The sequence below is a fragment of the Silene latifolia genome, chromosome X (assembly GCF_048544455.1).
Source record: "Silene latifolia isolate original U9 population chromosome X, ASM4854445v1, whole genome shotgun sequence".
NCBI classification, from domain to species: Eukaryota; Viridiplantae; Streptophyta; class Magnoliopsida; order Caryophyllales; family Caryophyllaceae; genus Silene; species Silene latifolia.
The window spans coordinates 122,591,391-122,605,395 of NC_133537.1; the positions used below are offsets into that span (position 1 = coordinate 122,591,391).

Consider the following 14,005-nt stretch of genomic DNA (forward strand, 5'->3'; position numbering starts at 1 on the left):
AAAGGTCCACAAATATCGGTGTGTATAATTTCTAAAAGTTGAGAGCTCCTTGTAGCTGATTTCTTTACTGTATATTTAGTCTGCTTACCTTTAATGCAGTCTACACACACATCTAAGTCACTAAAATCCAATTGAGGTAGAATTTCATCTTTTACCAACCTCGTTAACCTTTCTTTGGATATGTGACCTAGTCTTTGATGCCACAAGTAAGCTGATTTTTCATTTGATGCACTACGTTTAATACCTTGACACTCAACATAAAATAGGGAATCAGAAAATTTAACATCAAGATTGAACCTATAAAGTGAATCAATCAAAGTACCACTACCATAAAAGTATTCATTACGGTACATAGAAAATACACCATGTCCAAACTTGAAATTAAAACCTAAATTATCCAATTTACTTAATGATACAAGATTTCTAGCACAATCGGGTACATAGAGACAATCTGTAAGATCTATATGACAACCAGTGTCTAAGATTAATCTGTAAGTCCTAATGCCCTCAATGCGTGCTTTCATCCTGTTTCCCATGGATACAAACTGTTCAGCTCCTCTTATGGGCTGGATCATACGATATCCCTGTTTAATGTGAGAAATATGAGTAGTTGCACCAGAATCTAACCACCAAGTATTACTAGGTACTTCTATAAGATTTGATTCAAAGCAAACAAAAATATAATGTTTACCTTTCTTTTCGAACCATGCCTTCCTTTTAGGACAATCCTTCTTGAAGTGTCCCGTTTTCTTGCAAAAGTGACACTTCTTCTCTTTCTGGATCGCACTTTCAGGTCCCTTAAAGAAAGACTTTCCCTTCTTACCATTCTTACCCTTCTTACTCGGTTTAGCCTTCTTCTTCTTTGGCACCATCATGACTTAGGAAATGAACATCTTGATCTTTCATCTTCTTTAATCTCCCCTCCTCCTGTATAAGCATGGCTTTTAACTCTTGATAGTTCCATTTATCTTTTATGGTGTTATAGTTCACCTGAAACTGGCCAAACTCATAAGGTAGAGAGTTAATGATGAATTGTACCAAGAAAGTATCACTTACGTCCATCCCTAAAGTCTTCAACTTTGCTGCCAGGTTAGACATGTGTGTTAAATTGATCATGAATCGGTTGAGACCAGTCAAACCTTTTAGTAGTTAGTTCACTCATTAAACTACCAACAATTGACTTATCAGCTAAATCCGACTGTGAACACTCCTTTACTTTAAGCATGAATTCCCTTGCTTTCTCTGTTTTAGGCATGGAGGGCTTAATGTTATCAGCCATTGTCATCCTCATGAGGTGTAAACCCAACCTGTTAGATTTCTCCCAAGCCTGATAATGACACTTTTCGGCTTCGAAGCTTTTAGGTGTAATTTTTGTTGGTACCTCATCTGTCAAGATGACAATGTCCAAAGCCATTATACCGGTGTATCTTTGGATCTTTAAAACCCACTCATCATAATTAAGCCCATTGAACTTTACAAAAGAGTCATGAGATGCAAACAAATTTGGAGATCTTTGCAAACATTTATACATGTTACCAATTAGTGCTTTGAAAAACTATCATACAGATTCAAATAATATTATATAAACTTTTATACATGTATTTAAATGACCTTTGGGCAACACTTAAATACAAGTAGCCATCATTGATGTTAATGTATACTTTAAAAATTAATTATAACACACATGAATCAAATAAGAATGCTATCTTTGGATATACATACTATTAGACCCAATTTATGAATAATTAATCCTTTTATATCATCAACTATATTTAATGACCCACCTTTGGGTGATCTCCCAAAATATAGATGACAAAAAATAATTGATCAATCTATCTATAATGTCATTTATACATCCCTTTTAATCATGATCAATTAAAAACTTTAATTTCAAATGTTTAAATGCAATATAACAAGGCCACTTTGGTGACTAACATGCCATATATAAAATAAACATTTAATTTTAATGGTATATTATCTTTCAATGTGTTAATAATTCTTAACACTATTTACCCATTATAAGACATGTCAATGTACTGACTTTATTATATTATGTCTTTTTCTATCCATTACTGTCATGTGAAAATCGACAAAAAAATGACCAAAATCTTTCATGATCCATGAAAAGGAAACCTCAAATGAACACAGTGCAGTATAGTCATTTATGCCTTCTCATTTGTCTGTTTGCTTTCATAAGTGAGTAATTAAGGGTACTTCTTATATACATATGCAGACAAAACAAACAGCCCATAATAACAAGACAATATACTAGTGTCATTCTTATAATCACTCACATGCCAGAAACCAAAAAGCATGAAATTAAATGTGTAAAAGAAATTTAATATGACAGTAATATTTGAACAATGAGTAAAACGATTGTTGCCACATACGTGAAACTATATGGAACATTTAACCTTTAAAAAAAAAAAATTCTCTTGTTTGAACGAGGGCCGGTCAGCGAAATTAAACCCAAATATTCATGCATTGAAACATCTGACATAATGATTAATGACTGACAAAAGGACCGAGCGGCAAAATCAAGTGGATCTTGTAATATAATCATCTATTCATGATGACAGTAAACCAAGCGGAAGAACATTCACCGAAAATTGATAAACATATCAAATAAAAATCAGTGAATCAATAATGTATCTTTAATGGGTAAATTAATCAAATCTATAGTTGCTCTGATACCAAATGTAAGATATACTTTATGATTTCGATAATGAAATCAGTCCCAAGATACAATATAGATTTGAATTAGTTCAACCCTTTATACAATTAAAAGACAGAATAAAGGACTAACCTTGGTCCATGTCTTACAGACGGAATCAATTCAATAATAAGAAGTAAAAACCAATTGATTATCCTCCTTAACCCTTTCCTTTATGTTCTTTGTTGATGGAGGAAGAAACTAACTTTCCCCTTTCACTGCTTTAATGTACGTATCTTCCTTTTGTTTTTGTCAGGATGTTTTATAATTATTATTCTTTTCTTACTGTATCCCATCATATATATATGATGGGTTACATACCTTTTCACAAAACAAAACCGTTCGTACCTTTTCGTGAAAGACGACTTATTAGGGTAAGATAGGAGGGAATAATAATTCCCGTACTTTAATTACATTTAATCGGGACCGATCCAACACGATACCGTCTTTTATATTAAAGTCTCGTAATATTAATGTGAACTTAACTTTTATTAAAACCCGAAACACATAGGCCATACGAATATTATTAATTATTCTAACAGGATATAATTAATTATTTATAACTTTTCTACTATAATTAGGAATATAATTTTCCTATTAGAAATGAGAATTAATTAATTATTTTACAATTTTCCTATTAGAATTAGGAAATAAATTAACAATTTATTAAGGCTTTTTTTTCCTAATTATACTATTAGAATTAAGAGATAATAATTATTTAAAATTTTTTTATTATAATTAGGAATATGATTTTTCTATTAGAAATGAGAATTAATTAATTATTTTATAATTTTATTATTAGAAACAGGAAATAAATTAATTATTTACAATTTATTAATATTAAACAATAATTCATTAGTATTTTTCTCTTTTTATTAAATTAGAAGGAAAAAAACATTTGATATATTTATAATATCCAATTTTATAACAACTTACGATTATAAAAATGAGGTATTACGAGGCTAAAAGGCCCTAGGCCGAACTGAGTTGTGATAAATGTGCATGCATAATACGTACTACATGGAATTTACTCATGTAAAGAGTAAAATGAACGCTGAAATATGCCCCTACGTCTTTTGTTATTGCTAATGTCATATTTATTTATACATAATACGAAGTTTATTTTTCAAATGTCATATGTATTTCTCCTACTAATTTTAAAGTTACTTCCCTCACAATACACTTCAATTTCTATTGATAATTTATCTATAAAATCTTATTAAAAGGCTAGCCTCAAAAGGCCACGCAGACAATGCCACGTAGGATAAGGAAAAGCCACGTGTGCATTTGCAAGGCCACATCTTAAGCCGCGTGTCACTCTAATCTATAAAATTTTATTAAGTGTCTATTTGAAACACCTATTAAATGTCACGTAGACATCGACTAAAAGACACCTAGGATTATAAATGTCACGTAAACATCGACTAAAAACCACCTAGCAATAAATTATTTTTTAATCCACTCTTTTTTCCTTCCTTAAAAAAAAATCGGATTAGTAATCCCTATTCTTTTACTCCACCCACATATGAATCAACTACATATACAATTTTCAAAATATCATCTTCCCCAATTTTTTTGCCAAAATGCCTTTGGATTGTCGATGTCCGCGTTGAAATATATTTCTATCTATACAATATAGTTAAATGACTAGCTAAATCATCTATAAAATACCATTAAAAGACTAACTTGAATAGTATTTAATTGTTATGTGACAACTCTCCAAAACCTCCTAATATGCTATAATATTTCATGTCTAATTAAGTTCTAATAATAATAATAATAATAATAATAATAATAATAATAATAATAATAATAATAATAATAATAATAATAATAATAATAATAATAATAATAATAATAATAATAATAATAATAATAATAATAATAATAATAATAATAATAATAATAATAATAATAATAATAATAATAATAATAATAATAATAATAATAATAATAATAATAATAATAATAATAATAATAATAATAATAATAATAATAATAATAATAATAATAATAATAATAATAATAATAATAATAATAATAATAATAATAATATTCACGGTCTCTAGGCCCTGTCACTTGCTCTGGATTTTTCTTGATGATGTTTTTGGGGACCACGCTGTTTCTTGTCTTTGATCTTTGTGGGCGTTAAACATCGGATAACCTCGTCCGTGACACTCTTTTCGACATCCGCTATAGATCTGGTATTTGCGGGAAAGGAGGTTGATGTTGGTTTGGTTGACGGCATGGGGTTCTCTTCGTCCGTGGATTTGCCGCTTTATTCTTGGGACAGGGGCGTGATGTGTGCGTTGACTTGACCGGGTCTTCTCCTTTGACTCGGTAGGATGACGAATTTTGTGCCTGGCCGGGTTGTTCTTGATCTTTGCTTTGGAAGTGTGCTAAGTATGGGGATTTGTGCGCGGCGGGGTATGGTTTCCTTCCATTCTCTTTCTCATCACTTGAGGAGTTGGGTTGGATCTTTGTTGTCTTGCTCAAGCGGATCCGAAATTCTCGGTATCTCAGGATGCGAGGGCTCGGGTGGCCGCTTACATTTTTACTAGACTTAGCTTTGCTGTTGCTAAGGGTGTGGGAGCCCAGCTTGTTTCTCGGCTCCCCACCAATTTCATGTAAACTTTTGTTTTTCATTTAATGAAAGCTGCGCGCATCCTTTAATAATAATAATAATAATAATAATAATAATAATAATAATAATAATAATAATAATAATAATAATAATAATAATAATAATAATAATAATAATAATAATAATAATAATAATAATAATAATAATAATAATAATAATAATAATAATAATAATAATAATAATAATAATAATAATAATAATAATAATAATAATAATAATAATAATAATAATAATAATAATAATAATAATAATAATAATAATAATAATAATAATAATAATAATAATAATAATAATAATAATAATAATAATAATAATAATAATAATAATAATAATAATAATAATAATAATAATAATAATAATAATAATAATAATAATAATAATAATAATAATAATAATAATAATAATAATAATAATAATAATAATAATAATAATAATAATAATAATAATAATAATAATAATAATAATAATAATAATAATAATAATAATAATAATAATAATAATAATAATAATAATAATAATAATAATAATAATAATAATAATAATAATAATAATAATAATAATAATAATAATAATAATAATAATAATAATAATAATAATAATAATAATAATAATAATAATAATAATAATAATAATAATAATAATAATAATAATAAGATTTTGGATCATATGAGAATGGCACAAGCGTGAGAACAGTGAGAACGCGCGTCGATCGTTGGATCTTGTCTGACGCGGCTAATCTAAGGGCCTATAACGCGCGCTCCTTTACCAAAACTTGAGGGCTTTGTCTTTCTTTTTCACTGAAATTAACCTCGCGCTTCTTCGTTAAGCTTTCAACCATGGATTCCGACCTTCTTTGTTAAGCTTTCAACTATTTCTCTCTCCTTATTCTCTGTGGTTTGCATTTTCGTCTTTCTGTTGGATTTTCTCTTACTTATTTCGTCATGAAGGTATATACTGCTTTAGCTTCAAGCTTTTCTCGATTTCGTCCTTAATTTATGTAACTCTCTTGTAATCTAAATTAATGTTTCTTATGTTCATTTTTTAGGATTATTCATTTATTGATGAATTTTGAGTTCAGTATTGTTTTTAAAATCGAAATTTGCGTTTTCATTTGAATGCTATCGGAATTTGTATTTGTCGCATTGTTTGTTGATTTCGTAACTTGCTTATACATTTCGATTTGTTTGTTGTTTTTTAGTTTGATCTAATTTGTGCTTTTTTGAATTTTTGTTGAATTTTAAGTGCTTTTAACCTAAGTAGCATCAATTTAAGACCACATGCAAAAGGTCATAATTGCGTGCACATTATTGTTGTAGATCATGCACATTTCAATAAAACTGATAGGACATTTCTTCGTGAAACGTGTACAACACAATGAACCGATTAATATTACATGCAAAACTACTTTCGATTATTGAAGCGCAAAGGCGATCTGGAATTGTTACACGCCGTATTTCTCCGAGATTAAACAACCTCGATCCCACCGTTGATGATCCTACTCCAACGTTCTCCCGTATTACCACCCGGATGTCACCTAAAAGTTTTGTTGATGTCCTTCGATACCTTGATTACAATCAATGGTGTGCTCTGGAAGAGATTGGTTTTTCGTCATTGTTTTGGCTAAGGGTTACAAGGCTTCCTTTACGCCTTGGTTATTGGTTAATTGAGAACTACAACCCGTATTCGGATTTCATCATTCTACATGATAAACAGCGCTTTCGTTTTTACGCTTCTTGTATTCATGATCTTTGTTGGCCTCCCAATTGGAGGAAAACCTGTTTTACTTTCATCTTTGTAGTGATGAAGATGCGAATGTGATGCGTTTTACGCGCATTGGAAAGCTCAATTTCATGTTGATGGTCAAGTGGTTATCAAGACCCTTGCAGAGCATATTATTTGTCATGATGATTACAGTGATCAATTTAAGATTAATTTTATGGTGCTTCTTTGTCTCTTTGTTAATGCGCAACAATCGAAGCCGTTCGTCAATCACCATGTACTAAAATCGCCGAGGAATGTGTCGCCATTGGTCACTTGATTGGTGTCAATTTGTCATGGAGAGTTTGCGGTATAACATAAAGGATTGGGTAAAGAAGGGGAAGAAGAATCACTTTGGTGGACCTCTCCTGTTTCTAATGGTACAAATCTTCCTGGTTACATTTATTGTTATTTATTATGGTTTTAAAACCTGCCATTTTCCAGTCATAATCCTGTTTTTACTTGCAACTTGTTTATGTTGACCGTGTTGTCCATGAAAAACGATTCGTAGAAAGAGATTACTATACTCTTTTGAATTGGACATCTCACGCACTTTTCTCGGGAAAAGCGGGAGATGGAAGGCTAGTCGATTTGGTCTTGGTCGTGTAAAAGGTCGATTGATGGAAATAATTAGATTTTCTAATCCATGTAGACAAGTGGTTGAAAAAGTGCGGAGAGTGTCGAGGGATGTTAGTGCGATACAAAATCTCCAATTTCATACTCGTCTCTCCGGAGGTATATCCATTGATTCTCGAAGTATTCACTATTCCTTTTCAAGATTCACTTTGAAATATTCTCTTTGTACCTTCATAGTACTAAAGATGTACCTTCATAGTACTAAATATGTACCTTCATCGTACCTTGTCCAGGAGTTTGCGAGATGACTACACTGCTTTCAAAGACAAAGAGAGTCATGGAAGATATGGTTGTGTTAGATGAGAATACGCGGTTGGTTTGCAATGTTTCCCAGGTGAAGAGTGTGTCAAACAGGCCCATTCAGCAACTGAATTTGTATATTTGACATATGGTGGTGGTACCAAAGATGTGTCGTGTGCACCGCCGTGGGAATCCAGCACACTAGATGAGGATGAACAGTTTATTATTGTAGCAAATGCAACTGAGAAAGCGTACAAATTAAAACTTGCTCGTGCTAAACACAGAGAACAATGTGCTAAGTGGAGAAATTCATTTGTACCATCCTTTGGTGAATTTTCGTTCGATTTAGGGTTGGAGAAAGACTTTCTTTGAGAGTGAGGCAAGGTTAGCCGCAGCTAAAGGGGTTAAACGGGATCGCCATGTCACTGGTGAATCTTCTTGATTACCAAAAGGGTTCATTTCATTGCAAGTCCTTCTTATATACCTTTATCCAAAGAACAAGCAACAGATCATCTCGTTTTTATCGATTTGTTTTTCGCTATCCAAGATGACACCAATGTGTTAACACCTCTTCTTGCGGTGCACCTTCAAGTGGTGATTATGTTTTCGGTGATCGGGGCACTAACAATCGTCGTTGCGGGTAATCTAAAATGTGTACTTGCTAAATTACCATTTTGTGTATGTCATTTTCAGTGTTTCACACATGACAAGTAATTTGTTATATTTTTTGCTCTAGTGAGCACTTATATTCGTACAAGACTTATTTTGCAACGTGAATGCATTTGTGGTCATTAAAGCCGTCTCGAACATGTTTGAGTGTTGTAATTGATTGCTAGTCATCATATTTGAATTGTAAAGAGGAAGAAAATAATCTTGGTACTCCGAAGCGGTTCTTTTTACCACGCTTGTACATGTAAGTACATTTACATACACTCTTAAATTTTGTGTGTAATATGTATTTTGAAATATTGTACTTCCCTCTTTCGTTACTTTCCCATGCGATCAGATTAGCTAAAACCAGACCCAGGTTTAAGTGATGAAAAAATTTATGAATTATTCGAGGCTCGTGTAAAAATGGAGTTGCAGCTTTTCCCAGGAATAGACATAGCTTCAATCGCACTCGTAAGTTGTTATTGTTTGCTTGACATACTTTGCAATTTTCTTTGCCATTGTTGTATTGCATTTTTTAAAAATTGAGACATACTATTATCGCATAAGTCCTTTCTTTTTTTGATTAATTCCAACTACTAAACTCATTTGAACCTCAACTTGTATATACCCATTTTATATTAAAAAAATTCAGATTAGGCCAAAGTAGGATAAATGGCCATTTAACACAATGTTAATGCTATAATTTCTCAATGTACTTTCTAAACGTACTAAATGTACTTTTTAAACATTTACAATGTTAATGTTGTAATTTCTCACTGTGGGGAATATCTAATATGCATGAGCAGTTGCAACTATATGCACACGTTGGGAACATAGACCATGAGTCATACTATCATTCCATGTCGCATTCTCGCTTTTGTTTTATTTCAACCGCTTGAGTCAAAGGGAATTTTCTTTGCGTTTGTATTAAATAAGGTCACTTTATATTGCAATGTACTGTTCTCATTTTTTACATGTGCCTCATGATTAGTTAAAATGTACCCTTTGAAGAGTTTGACTGTACTTATGGTTGTACGTCATTTGTTTTCTAATTTCAGTTTTTTTTCCCAATTGTACACGAGCAACACTTTTTTTTATACGTGGTTGACCTTGTGAGGAAGCGTTTCGTCATTCTTGACAACTCACTCTCAGATGAAGACGCCATCAAGAAATATGGTGTATCTCCACTGTTAACAGTATGTTTGAATTTGACACATTTTTGTTGTTCTATTGACTTTTGACTATTAGTCACGCTTAACACTGGTTTACAATGTTTTGTCATAGATTGATGCTCTTGGAAGTTTTTTGGGTGAGAACCCAAAAACTTCTGACTCTAGCAACATTGTGTTGGCTATGGATCCCATTGTTGCAAAGCTTAGTTGGAGAAATAACTACAATGTTGATGACTGTAGTATATACACAATGAGACACATGGAAACATTTATGGGATTAATCTCTTGGAAATGTGGCCTGATGAAAAATGATGTGAGTGTTGGTTCTTATTTTAAAGAAATTCATGTTCATTGTGTTTTGCCTATCTTGTTAATTGTTGGCTTCTGTTTTGCAGCGGAGCGTGCTTAAAGTGTTACGATACAAATATCTATGCACATTACTTATGTTCGAGCACAACGATTGCCATGAAACTGTTGCTGATCATGCGAAGAAGGGTCATTTCTCTAAAGCTAGTGATTACATTTAATGTTCAGATATTATCTACGCAGTATGTTAGAATTTGTCTGATGACATCCCTGTTCATGTAGTATGATGTTTTAAATTCTAGTGTACGTTAGTATGTGTAATGATTTGTAATTGCATAAGCAAAATGTTGAATTTGTGAACCAATATTTTGTTGCACTTAATTAAGGTACTTTTTTGTCTATTTTTGGCGTGCTATTTACTTCAACGTTATTATCTCCTTGAATCGCGACTTATGATGTACTGAATTAGCAAAAAAATATAATGTACATTTCAGGTCTGCTTTTAAATCTCTTTCGTAAAACAGTACATGCACATTATGAACATACATAATGGACATTTGAATTAAATTGAAAGCACATTTATTTCTATTATACATTGAAAACAGGGAAATAGGTCTAAAGTCACGTCAAAGATCTATCTATTGCGACATCATAATCTAAGTATATGAATGAACTTTTGAAGTTTTCTATCTTATTAAACGATAACATGCATTACAATTTAATTAATATTACATGTTCTTTTTAAAATAATTTAATGTACCTTTAAATATAATATAATGTACATTTTCCAAACAGTGCTTAATGATATTTTAGTTGCACCTAATTATTTAAACATGCACATTATGAATATAGATAATGGACATTTTAATTAAACTGTTTACATAAATTACATAATATATACAGTGTAAACAGGAAAACCTGTTTAATAAACTGTCAATTTTTAATCCCTTCCCAAAAAATGGATTCACTCGCCCCTTGTTGGGTGTCTTTTGGTCTTGCGGCTATACAAACCACACATAAGGGAAAGAGTTTAGAGTTGGATTAGGTGGATTCGCAGTAGCGGTCTGCCTAATGCAACCCTAAACGCTTTTCCGTCCCATTTTAGGATACCTGACCCCCTAGATTTAATCCCGTCCCCAAAAAGGGTTCAGTCGCTCCCTCTAGGGTGTCTTTTGGTCTTGCGGCCGTTCATAATCCAATTGTAAACCCTTTCCCATGCCGTTCTAGGATACTTGGTCCCCTAGTTTTAATCCCGCCCCAACAAGCGTTCACTCGGCCCCTCTAGGGTGTCTTTCGATCTTGTGGTCGTTCGTAATCCAACAACTTGATCTAATTTGTACATTATGAATGTCGAAAAAGTACATTTAGAACTTTTAGAAAATACATTGACAAATTATAACATTACCATTGTGTTAAATAGCCATATATCCTAATTTGACCTAATCTGAAGTTTTTAATTATAAAATGGGTATATAAAAGTAGAGGTTCAAATGGTTCTAGTAGTTGGAATAAACAAAAAAAAGAAAAAAAAAATGGACTTGTGGAATTATAGTATGACCCAATTTTTTTTTAAAAAAACCGACACTTTAAACTTCTTCTCTTTAATATCTTACTGTATTACTTTTTGATAAACCTGTCAATTAAATTGTACCTGTACGCTTTGTCATTCTCAGATCGTTCACTTACTCTTATCGCTCTCTATCGGGATGAAGGTTATACTCTTTGCCTTTAATTATTTGCTAAACACAACTGTGTTTACTTTTCATCTGCTTCGAATTTTACATAGTTTCCTTAGCTGTTAATGTTCGAAGATGTTCATTATAAATCAGTCCTGATATTATTTCTCAGGTGCATCAATATGTCGGAATTTATACGCATTGTTTCTTAATGATTTTGATGTACTTTGCTATGGCTTAATATTTTTAAATGTTTAGGATGTATTTTCTTCATGTACTTTTTTAATGTTTAGTATTTACTTTCTGGATACGTGTTCTTCATATCAATATGTCGGAATTTATACGAATTGTTTGCTAATGATTTTGATGTAGTTTGTTACTAATGTTTAGCATTTACTTTCTGGATACCCGTGCTTCATATTAATATGTCGGAATTTGTACACATTATTTCCTAATAATTTTGATGTTCTATGCTATGGCTTAATATTTAGGATTTATTTTCTTCATGTACTTTCTTAATGTTTAGCATGTTCTTTCTGGATATCTGTATTTTTAATGGCTTTATGTTTCCGTCTTATATGTTTTTTTTCTTTTTATTTTAAAAAAAAAACAACATTTAAAACTGAAGAACACAGATGTCACTATGGTTGTGCAAATCAGTTCTGATTCACCTACAGTTTGTCAACCTCCATCAAGATTCACCATAGACTCTTCTTCTGCTGAGATAATTGAAGTTTAAAGCGGTCCTACAATGGGAGTAGTACATCATCCTAGCATTTGTCATACTTTACAAACAGTTGACAAAAAATATTCTTCTGTTGCGATAATTGATGTTCCCGACAGCCCTACAATAAACGAGATTGTTAATCGTCCTAGAGTTCGCCGCACTTCATGTAGCATCTTAAAAAACTCCTCTTATCTTTTGTTGATTGATGTTCCGGACAGCCCCATGGAAGATGGGATTGTTGATCCATCTTGTAACTGGCCACGCATTAAACAGACTGTGAGGGACAAACATGACATTGTTAGGGCTACCTTAGGAACAAGGCTGTGCGAGAAGTGCCACCGATAGAAATTCTTGCTCATTTAATGAAACACCAATTCAAACGTCATATCAAACAGGCCAGGTTTTCAACAAACAACCCACTTCTGCTAGCAAACACATAGCGGCTCTTCGTAAAGTGAGAAAATTAATTCTTTGAAAGGAATAAGGATGCGCCTACAAACGCTGCTTTGTGTCATTCGGTTTAGGTGTGTTCCCGAGAAGATGAGGACTCTTCTGTTTATGCAAAGCACAGAGCGGGGTAAAAAAAAGAAAGAAAGAAACTGTCTGCTGGTCGTCCACCTTTATATCCGAAAACAGGGAATCAATATCATTTTAGTAAGAGTCCTTCCTGTTAACCTCTCCTTGATGCTATTGACGACACGAATCCCTTCATACCTTTGACATCAATGCAATATCAGATTTCAAATTATGTGTTCACTGGCCACGGCTCTGTGGATAAAAGTTGGTAATTACATATAGAAGATTTAATATTTTATATTCATTTACATCGTTCATCTTTACATATCTGCTGCTAATCATAATGCTATTACTGTTTTTTGTGCAGTAATATGTTATTTGAGTTAAAAAATAATGTCCTTGGTTGGGATCAACTGTTGTCATTAAAACCGTATCACTATATCTCAAGCTTTGTCATAGATTCTTGGTCGGCATATCTAAACTACAAAGAAAAGGATGGGAATCCATCCAATCCCACACGATTCTTTTTTAGTACACTTACATATGTAAGTTTAGTCATTGTTTTCATGTATTTCAGTTTACTATTTCCAACATTTTCACATTACTAAATTTTTATCTTCATTGTGCAGTTGTTATTAATGAAGAACACGGGTGCTTCTATTGATGATCATCGTTACAAACCTTTCAAGCGTCGCATCGAAGTAGAATTAAATGAGTTTGAGTGGATTGATCTTCCATCCATTGAACTAGTTAGTCCTTCACTTCATTTAGTAATTGAAATTAAATTTCGTATTACTGTAGTAGTCTATTTGAATAGAAGTCAGTGAATGTACTGTCAAAGTTTTCAAAATGTGCTATTACTTAACATGAAATTAACCTTTATGTGTCAGTGACCTTACAATTGTTTCTTTCCCTGATGCTAGTTCTTCTTCCCTATTGCACTTGAGAATCATTTTGTGTTGTACG

The 14,005-nt window shown here is 32.0% G+C and overlaps 1 long non-coding RNA gene across 1 annotated transcript; it reads right to left on the bottom strand.

Annotated features, from left to right (window-relative positions):
- Positions 1–290: 290 nt before the first annotated feature.
- On the bottom strand, positions 291–1,166 carry LOC141621585 (uncharacterized). Its single transcript, XR_012532467.1, has 2 exons — positions 692–1,166; positions 291–584 (listed from the first exon to the last, which is right to left on the bottom strand). It is a non-coding gene; the product is annotated as an uncharacterized LOC141621585 (long non-coding RNA).
- Between the last annotated feature and the right edge of the window lie 12,839 nt (positions 1,167–14,005).